Here is a 13,491-nt window from a genome sequence, read left to right as displayed (position 1 = left end):
TCCGTTTCTATTGCCTATGTTCTTGTCCTTGCCTTTTGCCATCTGGTTATCTGTGGTGCTAGCTGGTCTTGCTGTTTCTGACTGTGGCTTGTCTCTCCTGTAAGCCTGCATGTCAGCACTCCTGGGAGAGGAGTTCTCTCCAGGCAGAATTTCTGTATGGAGAGCTGTGCCACAGGCTCTGGAATTCAGATGGAAACCAGAAGGATCCTAGCACAGACTGCTCCCCAGTTCCTGTGTCCCGAGGGCCCCAGATGGGTCCCTCTGAGCAGAAGTGGTGATCTTACCTGTGCTCACAGTCTTGTGAACATTCCTGGGATACCAGCTCTTTCCTGGAATTTGAGTATGGACAGCTTGACACAGAGTCAACTCCAGGATGCAGACAGAAACTGGAAGGCCCTTCGTGTAGCAAAAAAGATGTTGCAAATATGCAGATCTTAGGGTCTTTCTGGGGAGATTATTCTTCTTCCCTCTGCCAGAGGAGAATCTGATTAGCCACCTCCCTGATTCTCATATGTCTGTGGGCCTTTAAGTCTGGTTTTCTTCCCTGTCACAGTGACCTTTGCCTATTTCCTCTTTTTCAGTTCCTCACCCATGCAAATCTCTGGGTGGAGCCTGTTTATTCAAACCACCACACTTGTGAAAGCCATTATTCCATATATTAATATCAAAATTGATAAGGATATGAACATTTCAACATTATTTTTCCATGACGAAGTTTAAAACTAAAGAAAAGAAATACCACCCACTATCCAGTCTTTTCCCCATATTACCTCACTTTCCATTTTCTCCTATTCTTGACCTTCCATCGTATAACATATCAGTATTTTCCTATATCCATCCCTAAGGTTGTTGTTTTGTAAAATGCACTATTATCTCCTGAAAAATAAATACAATAATAATCACAAAGACCTTATAAATAATCATTTGAATACTTGTATGACTTACATAAGGTAAATCAGTGAATTATTCTCTTGTGTATTCTTTGTGCTCCTGCTACATATAAGGAGTTGATAAATACATTGCTGAGGGAGCACTGCCTTAAGTTTCACTAGTCAGGCTCTGAGTGAGATGTCTATTAAGATATCTATTGCTGCCGACCAGCCTCATTCGGCCCCCCTCAATCCTCAGGAGAAATCAGGGTCCCATCTCTAAAAATTTGTACATAATCTATGATCAATGTTTCAAGTCAGACAATCAAAATGAGGGGAACTTTCTTTCTTATTAAATTGATGAGGATTGTGATGATGTGTCTATGATGTCTGTATGTGGATATATGTACCATGGTGTGCGTATGGAAGTCAGAACAACTTTGTGAAGTCAGTTGTCTCCCTCCATTTTATGTGGGTTCTGGAGATTGGATGAGGTTGTCTGGCGAGCACCACAAACATTTTACCTGCTGAGCCATCTCACTAACTCCTTTCTTAGTTTTTTGAAATTTTTGTGAGGAAATCAGTGTTTTCTCTGTAGGTATCACTATGATTCCTTACATACTACAGAGGGGGAGCCTTGTTATTTGGGGACATGCTCAGAGGAGGGCTTGGCCATTTCCAGCTTTAATTGACACTGTAGAACTGCACTACCAAGAGGCAGCAGGTTAAAGACAGTCTCATCAGCCAGTAACTCTTCTGCACTTCATCATTCCTGCCAAATGCAATTCTTTGCGAGTTTCCTTTTTTGCACAGAAGAGTAAGTGTGTGTGTGTGTGTGTGTGTGTACTATCTCTCCCTTACGTAAGCAACTCTGTCTCAGGTGACTGCCTCTGCTACCCTTGTCTGCTTAGAAGCTTTAGAAGATGGTGGGCTTATTTCTGAGATCCATTTTCTCTCCTCTGCTACCAAATAAAGGGAGCACATTTTTATGAGAAAAAAGCATCTGAGCCAAATGAAATGCATGGAGGTTCCCTTCTACATCTGGGAAAGATAAACTTCCTGAGTACAGAGGATGAGGCTTAAGGTAACCAGTGGGGCTTTTATTCATCTCAGAAATGCTGAGTTTGGTAATCGGTATATTTAGGTTCATGCCAGTGAAGTTAATCTGGAGGCATTTTAGAAAGTAGATTTTAGCTTTGGTGCATTATGATTTAATTTTGGAGTTAGTCTTAGTGGCAGTGCTAAATACCCAGGCTGATCATTGATGAGAAATTACTTCCCATATGGTTACTTCATCTGAGAATATGAGTTTAAATGGATTCTGAATGTGATAGTTCTCATCTGTGCAATATACTTGTTCAATATTATAAACTTGAATTTTGCAAACTGAAAAATTGACTAATGATAGTATACTTCATGGGTCTTTTGTTAACCTTTTTTTACATCTATTTGTTATATGTATGTGCAGAGATGGGCAATGCCTGTTTTTAATAATTGTGGGAATATATCAGAGATTAAACAAGTCTTGCTGTTTTTATGCTTATAATTACTAGTAAGAAAATTGAAAAGTTAACTACTCATTTTCAGAGTAGTTACTAGTTTAATCCAAAGTATGCTTTAAAATGCAAATGTATTGACTGAAAATATCAAATATCAGTTTTTACTAACAAAGGCATAAAGTAGGCATTTATGAGTCTCTATGAATTTGGTTGAAAGTACTTCTCTCACTAACACAAATGATTAACTCTGTGGATACAGCATGACTATAATTTGCCTATTTTATAGTATAAAAACTTTTAAAATGAAAATAAGAGCAAAGAAAATTCCTACTCAACAACAAAATTTTAGAAGACTGGATGGGAATATTGTAAGAATCAGAGGCAGTAGATGATGCCAAGGGAACAGTTTTCTGAGCACAGAAGGACAGTTGCATAGTGGCAATGACAGTGTACATTAGACCCGAAGGAGCTCAAGTCAGACAGAATCCCAGCATGGCAGGGGTGGTGGGCACTGAGGTCTATTCCTATCTGAGAAGCTAATGTCCACTCATAGCTGCTGGGAGATGGAAAGTCTGTTTTATTTAAAGGTCAACTACCATTACGTCAACAATGCTCCAGTGAATGACCACACAGACACAAGTTTGTGGGCAGCACAAATTAGATTCCTGGGATTTAAAGAGAATGAGGTTACAGAGATGAGTGTAAGGGGGAAGGGAGTAAATATGGGAAGGTTTGAGAGTATCTATATGATCAATACACATTTTATGAAATTCTTATGAGAATTTTAATTATAAGCAAAGTAAATATAATCTAGTTCTTGGTACTTGTCCTTTAAATTAATTTTTTTTCTTATTCAAAACAGATTTATTAGAACCTATGAGAAATTATAATGGTAACAGTGGTGGTAGAAGATAATAGCAGGCTGCTGGACCTCCCCAAGAAAGAGATACAGCTTAAGAGTGATAACAGTGTAACACAAAAATACTCCAACTTTAGTCAGATTTATACTTCATAAAAACATATCCATATCCTGTAGAACAGTATGTAAGGGGAGAGCCAAAAGGTGGATGCCATCCACAGGGAGAATGAAACAGAGCCCTCCTATTCAAGTCCATTATGATCTTTATAATGTCCTCTCTCTTTATCCCCTTCCCTACTTCTAGGGTCCCTCATACTCGGAAAGTGCTGGAATGCAGGCCTACAATTTTCAGATATAGTTGCTGTTCAAGGGTGTGTCTGTACTGTAGACAGTAAGCTGAAAATAAGGTCATGGTTTTCCATCTCAACACAACTACCTCAACTCAGAAGAATTTGACTGACATTCAAGGGAAATGAAATAATTATCTTTCCAAAGTACATCCAAAAATTCTTGAATACATATGTTCTATAACTCTAATGCGTCTCTTGAGACCTGCTTTCCATTGAGCAAATCCCAGCAATGACCTCTCCTTCTTAATTGCTCAGAAGATACCATGCCCTCCAAATTATAAATGAGGAATTCATAATTAGGTAAACATGTCGTACTCACAAAATAGACCTGCTTTGGCTGCCTTACACCCTTGAGTGTGTTCATAAGCTCAGAACAAAGTTGTACAAATCTGTCTGGAATAACACCATGACGGTCATCATAGACTTCAACAGGGGCAGGGTACTTCTCCGGGGTCAGCTGTGTGAGGTTGGCAGTATGCTGCAGCAGCTTCTTCAGGCTGCCCATGGAAAATTTGTTCGAAACAAAATCGACTTCAGTGAGCTGGGAACACTGGCTCAGCACAGGCAGAAGGTCATGGATTTGGAAGTCGGTGAGGTTAAAGCACTTCAATTTTAATGTCTGCAGAGTAGCTGTCAGTCTTTCTAGTAGGCTTCCTAGAAATCGATGACTTGAAGGCTTGAAGGTGCTGTAACTAATGTCCAGGTATTTGAGCTGATGGATGCTTGGACACTGGGACAGATACCTCATGTCTGATTCTGAAAGCCTGAGCATTAAGGTCCAGGCGTTCAGTCAGGAAGTAGACATTATGCAAATGGAGATGCTGGAGCTTATGCAGTTTGGAGAACTCAGAAAAGATCTCTGTAACAATAAGGGCTTCCTCTAGGTCCCTAAGGTCAGCAGGTCTCCTGATGTTCATGAAAATGAGTTTCTGGGGGTTTTTCATTTGCCCAGGCCACAGGCTAGCAATGCAAGTTTATATATATTCCAGTGTGTGGACTTTATTGCCAATTCCTGGATTGAGGCTGCATAAGAAAACTTCAAGTATTTGGACACTTTTGCTTTATTTTCTACAGATACACATTTACTATTACTTTGTCCTGAATTATTCAAAAATAGATTACAAACATTATTCCTATAGCCCGTAATTCTAAAGCACAAGAAGAATATACTTCCAAATAATTATAGTGTGCTGATATAGTACTATATTCTTGCCTGTGCTCTAATTTAGTCACAGCACCAAGAGTCATCTGTAGGTGCTTGTTTTCTGTTAGGCTCCTCCTGGAGTACACAATGCACTCTGCTGTCATCTCAACCTGCTCCTCACTCCAGAGTGTTCCATATTTTTCCCTTTTTCCTATTTGCATCTCTGTTTTTCTATAGTGAGTATCCTGGGTTCCCCATGTCTTCACTAATAATCTTGAGCTAGAAAGGTAGGCGCAGCCTCCTTCCATCTAGGAAAACACTTCTGACTTTTCTTTATCGTTTAAGACTTTGAAAGTGTGAAGGGCAGTTGTATTATGGAATGTTCAGTGGCATTGTCTAGTGGGTCTAAGGATCACATTTAGGGTATGTACTTTAGTCTGGAACACCTCTGAAGTGATTCTGTGGCTTCCCAGTGGCTGATGTCTGACAGAGCTTTAATGTCTGTTTACCCAGCCTTGGTGATGTTAAATCTGATTATGCTACACAGGTTATTAATGACTTACTGATTTTCTTATTGTATAGTTAGTATTTTCTCTTTGATAAATAATAAGTACCTTGTGAGGAAATGCTTTAAGACTAGATAAGTATCTTATTTCTCAACAAGCTTGTTCCCTTCACAGGTTTAGTATGTGTTGTTATATTAAATCTGAATTGATAAGTTCATGGGTCTCTTGCAGTCTTTTTTTTTAAATTAGGTATTTTCTTCATTTACATTTCCAATGCTATCCCAAAGTCCCCCATACCCTCCCCCACTCCCTTACCCACCCACTCCCACATATTGGCCCTGGCGTTCCCCTGTACTGAGGCATATAAAGTTTGCAAGACCAATAGGCCTCTCTTTCAAATGATGGCCAGCTAGTCCATCTTCTGATACATATACACAAGCTCTGGGGGGTACTAGTTAGTTCATACTGTTGTTCCTCCTATAGGGTTGCACATCCCTTGTGATCCATCCAATAGCTGACTGTGAGCATCCACTTCTGGGTTTGCTAGGCGCCGGCATAGCCTCACAAGAGACAGTTATATCTGGGTCCTTTCAGCAAAATCTTGCTAGTGTATGCAATGGTGTCAGCGTTTGGAGGCTGATTGTGGGATGGAACCCTGGGTATGGCAGTCTCTAGATGGTCCATCCTTTCATCTCAGCTCCAAACTTTGTCTCTGTAACTTCTTCCATGGGTGATTTGTTCCCAATTCTAAGAAGGGGCAAAGTGTCCACATTTTGGTTCTTTCTTCTTGAGTGAACATAGTGAAGCATGTGTCCTTCTTACCAGTTGGAACATCTTCTGGATATATGCCCAGGAAAGGTATTGCGAGATCCTCCAGTAGTACTATGTCCTCTTTATGAGGAACCACCAGACTGATTTCCAGAGTAGTTGTACAAACTTGCAATCCCACCAACAATGGAGGAGTGTTCCTCTTTCTCCACATCCTCTCCAGCATCTGCTGTCACCTGAGTTTTTAATCTTAACCATTCTGACTGTTGTGAGGTGGAATCTTAGGGTTGTTTTGATTTGCATTTCCCTGATAATTAAGGATGTTGAACATTTTTTCAGGTGCTTCTCAGCCATCGGTATTCCTCAGGTGAGAATTCTTTGTTTAGCTCTCAGCCCCATTTTTAATGGGGTTATTTGATTTTCTGGAGTCCAACTTCTTGAGTTCTTTTTATATCTTGGATATTAGTCCCCTATCTGATTTAGGATAGGTAAAGATCCTTTCCCAATCTGTTGATGGCGATTTTGTCTTATTGACGGTGTCTTTTGCCTTACAGAAGCTTTGTAATTTTATGAGGTTCCACTTGTCAATTCTTGATCTTACAGCACAAGCCGTTGCTGTTCTATACAGGAATTTTTCCCCTGTGCCCATATCTTCGAGACTTTTCCCCACTTTCTCCTCTATAAGTTTCACTGTCTCTGGTTTTATGTGGAGTGCCTTGATTCACTTAAATTTGACCTTAGTACAAGGAGATAGAAATGGACCAATTCACATTCTTCTACATGATAACCTCCAGTTGTGCCAGCACCATTTGTTGAAGATGCTGTCTTTTTCCCACTGGATGGTTTTAGCTCCCTTGTCAAAGATCAAGTGACCATAGGTGTGTGGGTTCATTTCTGGGTCTTCAATTCTATTCCATTGGTCTACTTGTCGGTCGCTATACCAGTACCATGCAGTTTTTATCACAATTGCTCTGTAGTACAGATTTAGGTCAGGCATGGTGATTCCACCAGAGGTTCTTTGATCCTTGAGAAGAGTTTTTGCTATCCTAGGTTTTTTGTTATTCCAGATGAATTTGCACATTGCCCTTTCTAACTCATTGAAGAATTGAGTTGGAATTTTGATGGGGATTGCACTGAATCTGTAGATTGCTTTTGGCAAGAAAGCCATTTTCACTATATTGATCCTGCCAATCCAAGAGCATGGGAGATCTTTCCATCTTCTGCGATCTTCTTTAATTTCTTTATTCAGAGACTTGAAGTTCTTATCATACAGATCTTTCACTTCCTTAGTTAGAGTCACGCCAAGGTATTTTATATTATTTGTGACTATTGAGAAGGGTGTTGTTTCCCTAATTTCTTTCTCAGCCTGTTTATCCTTTGTGTACAGAAAGGCCATTGACTTGTTTGAGTTAATTTTATATCCAGCTACTTCATTGAAGCTGTTTATCAGGCTTAGGAGTTCTCTGGTGGAATTTTTAGGGTCACTTTTATATACTATCATATCATCTGCAAAAAGTGATATTTTGACTTCTTCCTTTCCAATTTGTATCCCCTTGATCTCCTTTTGCTGTCTAATTGCTCTGGCTAGGAATTCAAGTACAATGTTGAATAGGTAGGGAGAGAGTGGACAGCCTTGTCTAGTCCCTGATTTTAGTGGGATTGCTTCCAGCTTCTCACCATTTACTTTGATGTTGGCTACTGGTTTGCTGTAGATTGCTTTTATCATGTTTAGGTATGGGCCTTGAATTCCTGATCTTTCCAAGACTTTTATCATGAATGGGTGTTGGATTTTGTCAAATGCTTTCTCCACATCTAAGAAGATGATCATGTGGTTTTGGTCTTTGAGTTTGTTTATATAGTGGATTATGTTGATGGATTTCTGTATATTAAACCATCCCTGCATCCCTGGAATGAAACCTACTTGGTCAGGATGGATGATTGTTTCGATGTGTTCCTGGATTTTGTTAGTGAGAATTTTATTGAGTCTTTTTGCATTGATATTCATAAGGGAAATTGGTCTGAAGTTCTCTATCTTTGTTGGGTCTTCATGTAGTTTAGGTATCATAGTAATTGTGGCTTCATAGAATGAATTGGGTGGAGTACCTTCTGCTTCTATTTTGTGGAATAGTTTGTGAAGAACTGGAATTAGGTCTTCTTTGAAGGTCTGATAGAACTCTGCACTAAACCCATCTTGTCCTGGGCTTTTTTTGGTTGGGAGACTATTAATGACTGCTTCTATTTCTCTAGGGGATATAGGACTGTTTAGATCATTAACCTGATCCTGATTTAACTTTAGTACCTGGTATCTGTCTAGAAATTTGTCCATTTCGTCCAGGTTTTCCAGTTTTGTTGAGTATAGCCTTTTGTAGAAGGATCTGATGGTGTTTTGGATTTCTTCAGGATCTGTTGTTATGTCTCCCTTTTCATTTCTGATTTTGCTAGTTAGGATGCTTTCCCTGTGCCCTCTAGTGAGTCTAGCTAAGGGTTTATCTATCTTGTTGATTTTCTCAAAGAACCAACTCCTCGTTTGGTTAATTCTTTGAATAGTTCTTCTTGTTTCCACTTGGTTGATTTCGCCCCTGAGTTTGATTATTTCCTGCTATCTACTCCTTTTGGGTGAATTTGCTTCCTTTTGTTCTAGAACTTTTAGGTGTGTTGTCAAGCTGCTAGTGTGTGCGCTCTCTAGTTTCTTTTTGGAGGCACTCAGAGCTATGAGTTTTCCTCTTAGAAATGCTTTCATTGTGTCCCATAAGTTTGGGTATGTTGTGCCTGCACTTTCATTAAACTCTACAAAGTCTTTAATTTCTTTCTTTATTCCTTCCTTGACCAAGGTTTCATTGAGAAGAGTCTTGTTGGCTTTCTATTATTTATGTTGTTATTGAAGATCAGCCTTAGTCCATAGTGATCTGATAGGATGCATGGGACAATTTCAATATTTTTGTATCTGTTGAGGCCTGTTTTGTGACCAGTTATATTTCAATATTGGAAAAGGTACCATGAGGTGCTGAGAAGAAGGTATATCCACTAGTTTTAGGATAAAATGTTCTGTATATATCTGTTAAATCAATTTGTTTCATAACTTCTGTTAGTTTCCATGTGTTTCTGTTTAGTTTCTGTTTCCAGGATCTGTCCATTGATGAGAGTGGGGTGTTGAAGTCTCCCACTATTATTGTGTGAAATGCAATGTGTGCTTTGAGTTTTACTAAAGTTTCTTTAATGAATGTGGCTGCCTTTGCATTTGGAGCATAGATATTCAGAATTGAGAGTTCCTCTTGGAGGATTTTACCTTTGATGAGAATGAAGTGTCCCTCCTTGTCTTTTTTGATAACTTTGGGTTGGAAGTCGATTTTATTAGATATTAGAATGGCTACTCCAGCTTGTTTCTTCAGACTATTTGCTTGGAAAATTGTTTTCCAGTCTTTCATTCTGAGGTAGTGTCTGTCTTTTTCCCTGAGATGGGTTTCCTGTAAGCAGCAATTGTTGGGTCCTGTTTGTGTAGGCAGTCTGTTAGTCTATGTCTTTTTATTGGGGAATTGAGTCCATTGCTATTAAGAGATATTAAGGAAAAGTAATTGCTGCTTCCTATTATTTTTGTTGTTAGAGTTGGCATTCTGTTCTTGTGGCTGTCTTCTTTTAGGTTTGTTGAAGGATTACTCTTTTGCTTTTTCCAGGGCATGGTTTCCATTCTTGTATATTTTTTCTGTTATTATCCTTTGAAGGGCTGGATTCATGGAAAAATAGTGTGTGAATTTGGTTTTGTCGTGGAATACTTTGGTTTCTCCATCTATGGTAATTGAAAGTTTGGCTGGGTATAGTAGCCTGGGCTGGCATTTGTGTTCTCTTAGTGTCTGTATAACATCTGGCTTTCATAGTCTCTGGTGAAAAATCTGGTGTAATCCTGATAGGCCTGCCTTTATGTTACTTGACCCTTTTCCCTTACCTCTTTTAATATTCTATCTTTATTTAGTGCATTTGTTTTTCTGATTATTATGTGTCAGGAGGAATTTCTTTTCTGGTCCAGTCTATTTGGAGTTCTGTAGCTTCTTGTATGCTCATGGGCATCTCTTTCTTTATGTTTGGCATGTTTTCTTCTATAATTTTGTTGAAGATATTTACTGGCCCTTTAAGTTGAAAATCTTCATTCTCATCTACTCCTATTATCCGTAGGTTTGGTCTTCTCATTGTGTCCTGGATTTCCTGGATGTTTTGAGTTAGGATCTTTTTGCATTTTGCATTTTCTTTGATTGTTGTGCCAATGTTCTCTATGAAATCTTCTGCACCTGAGATTCTCTCTTCTATCTCTTGTATTCTGTTGCTGATGCTCACATCTATGGTTCCAGATTTCTTTCCTAGGGTTTCTATCTCCAGCATTGCCTTACTTTGGGTTTTCTTTATTGTGTTTACTTCCCTTTTTAGGTCTAGTATGGTTTTGTTCATTTACATCATCTGTTTAGATGTGTTTTCCTGTTTTTCCTTAAGGACTTCTACCTGTTTGATTGTGTTCTCCTGCTTTTCTTTAAGAACTTGTAACTCTTTAGCAGTGTTCTCCTGTATTTATTTAAGTGAGTTATTAAAGTCCTTCTTGATGTCCTCTACCATCATCATGAGATATGCTTTTAAATCCGGGTCTACCTTTTCGGGTGTGTTAGGGTGCCCAGGACTGGGTGGGGTGGGAGTGCTGCGTTCTGATGATGGTGAGTGGTCTTGGTTTCTGTTAGTAAGATTCTTACGTTTGCCTTTCACCATCTGGTAATCTCTGGAGTTAGTTGTTATAGTTGCCTCTGGTTAGAGATTGTTCCTCTCGTGATTCTATTAGCCTTTATCGGCAGACCCGGGAGACTAGCTCTCTCCTTTGAGTTTCAGTGGTCAGAGCACTCTCTGCAGGCAAGTTCTCCTCTTACAGGGAAGGTGCACAGATATCTGGCATTTGGACCTGCCTCTTGGCAGAACATGAAGGCCTGAAACAGGACCCATCCCAGAAGCTGTATTGCTTCGGCCTGTCACAGAAGCTCATCTACTCCTATTATCCTTCGGTTTGGTCTTTTCATTGTGTCCTGGATTTCCTGGATGTTTTGAGTTAGGATCTTTTTGTATTTTGCATTTTCCACACTCTCACCTGCGCAGATTAGTCTCGGAGGGATCCGGGAACCAAGATGGCTCCCCCCAGGTGCTGTTTCAAAGCTCTCTCGGGCGGGGTGGACACCTCTCCTCTGGCAAGGAAGGTGCCCAGATGTCTGGAGCCTGAAACGGGGTCTGTCTCAGATGCTGTCCTCTAGGGACCTTGGGGGTGTCCACCGACTAATCGTACAAGATGACCTGGTACTGGCGCTGACCGGAAGGGATTTGTGACCCTGGTCAGGCCAGGTTTTCTGCTTCCCTAATGCTGTCTCAGGTCTGCACGATTGGATTGGAACAGAAGTTGTGTTCCACTCATCAGTGGTCCTAAAATCGAGTGAAGAGTCCTCAAGGGGACCTTGGGGGTGCCTCCAACTCCGCGCCCAAGGTGACCCAGTGCTGGTGCCGACTGGAAGGGACTTCCAGTCTTTTCATTAGACTAATTTCCACAGATAATTGGCATTCAGTTATAATGAGGTATTTTCTGCTCTCATTCATTTTGATGTCAAAATTATCTATTTATATTTTATGTGTGTTTGATAGAGCTTGATATTATTTTTAGCATCTCATTACTTTTAGATTGATTGGTGGTTCTAGGGCCATCCTATGTGTACATTTCTCCAGCACTGGAGTAATTTCTTTCTCCAAGGGGCACTGGTTCTTTTACTGGAACTATTATTTAAAAAATATTTTCTAAATGACGAGAGGTGACTTCACAATTAAGAACAATGTTTGCTCTTCTAGAAGACTCAAGGTCAGTTCCCAGCATCCAGATGATAGCTCACAATTGTCAGTAACTCTTGTTCCAGGAGATCTGATTCTTACTGGCCTCTACAGCACCAGCCACATACATGGAACACATATACTCGTGCAAAATACACATAAAAATAGCAGAAAAAGAAAAACAAAACTGTTTTAAAGCTAGAAATAGTGGCCCTGCTTTATAATCTTGGTACTCATGAGAATGAGTTATGTGGATGGATAGTTTGAGGCCAACCTAGGTACATGATAAATTCCAGGTCAGCCTGAGCTAAATTATGAGAACATGCCTCAAAATAAAAACAAGCAACTGATCTTTACTCTAAGGGATACTATTGATTCTTGATGTTTGCAGCTGAAAATACAGATATAGTAGGCCTTTTTATCCACTGGTTAAATACCTATGGATTCAATCAATTCCAGACTGGAAATGTGAGAAAACTTATGTCTGTGTTGCACATGCACAGATTTTTCATTTAACCTTGTCTCCTAAACAATTAGTGTATAAGAAAGGATTTGGTTGGATGCATACCTTTCTGTGCAATCCCTGTGCTGGGGAATGGGAGGGTGGCTCAGACAGGAGGGTTCTTGGGGCTTGTTGACTAGCTTGTCTAGTCTATTGCTGACTTCCAAGTTCTATGAAAGACCCTGTCTCAAGAAACATGGTAGGGAAGGAACTGAGAAAGAGACCCAAGGTTCACCACTGGTCTTCACTTCATATGTGCATTCGAGGATGTGCAGACACACACACAAATACACATGCACCCCCTTCCACATTAAGGAAATGAGAGGATATATGTAGGATATACACACATTTAATTTATGAGGCTTTGGACATCTGCAGATTTTAGTGTCTACTGGATATGCTGGAACCATCAGTCCACAGATAGGGAAGTTATCTATGTATGTATGTATGTATGTATGTATGTATGTATGTATGTATGTACATACATACGTATGAATCTACCTATCTACCTATCATGTCTGTCTGTGTGTCTGTATACTGTTCTAATAAACATGAAATTGTTTCAGGATTGTTGTAAGCTATTTTCCATAAGAATAAATTGACTAAGAAAACTTAAAGATTTACTTTTATGTCTTTCTCTCCTTTTGATCTTTTCAGTCAGGGTCTTACTATATAGACTGGGTTGGCCTCAAACTTATGGTAATCTTTCTGCCTCCAACTTCACTTTTCTTTATGCTGAGGTTAAATTTACAAGTCTATTTGGACTGGGGGATAGCTCTTTCAGCAAAGGGCAGTGCTTGCTTCGTGAACATGATGATGTGAGTTGAATCCTTACAACCCATGTGAAAATGCCAGGTATGGTGAATGAGCCTATCATGCCAGCACTGGGGAGGCAGAGACAGAATTCCTGAGGCTTTATAAGCCAGCAAGACTAACATAGCTGGTGAGTTGTATGCCATAGAAAGATGCTGTCTCAAAGGAGGTAGATGGCATCCTTGAAGATGACATCTGTTCTTTATACTCATAAACACACACTTGTGCACCTCCCCATGAACACATGCACACACATGCACACATGCAAAAACACATGCATAAGCACACACACATATTCATGCACACATACAAAGGCAGATGCATATGTACACACAAAGGCACA

At 39.8% G+C, this 13,491-nt stretch overlaps 1 protein-coding gene and 1 pseudogene across 8 annotated transcripts in view; one reads left to right on the top strand and one right to left on the bottom strand.

Annotated features, from left to right (window-relative positions):
* The window catches only part of Eml6 (echinoderm microtubule associated protein like 6), a 283,002-nt gene that overhangs the window by 39,031 nt on the left and 230,480 nt on the right, over positions 1 to 13,491 (top strand). The window lies entirely within an intron of this gene.
* Gm12095 lies at positions 3,643 to 4,942 on the bottom strand (annotated as a pseudogene).

Source organism: Mus musculus, chromosome 11, assembly GCF_000001635.26.
Source record: "Mus musculus strain C57BL/6J chromosome 11, GRCm38.p6 C57BL/6J".
Taxonomy (NCBI): domain Eukaryota; kingdom Metazoa; phylum Chordata; class Mammalia; order Rodentia; family Muridae; genus Mus; species Mus musculus.
This window is presented reverse-complemented; position numbering and strand designations above follow the sequence as displayed.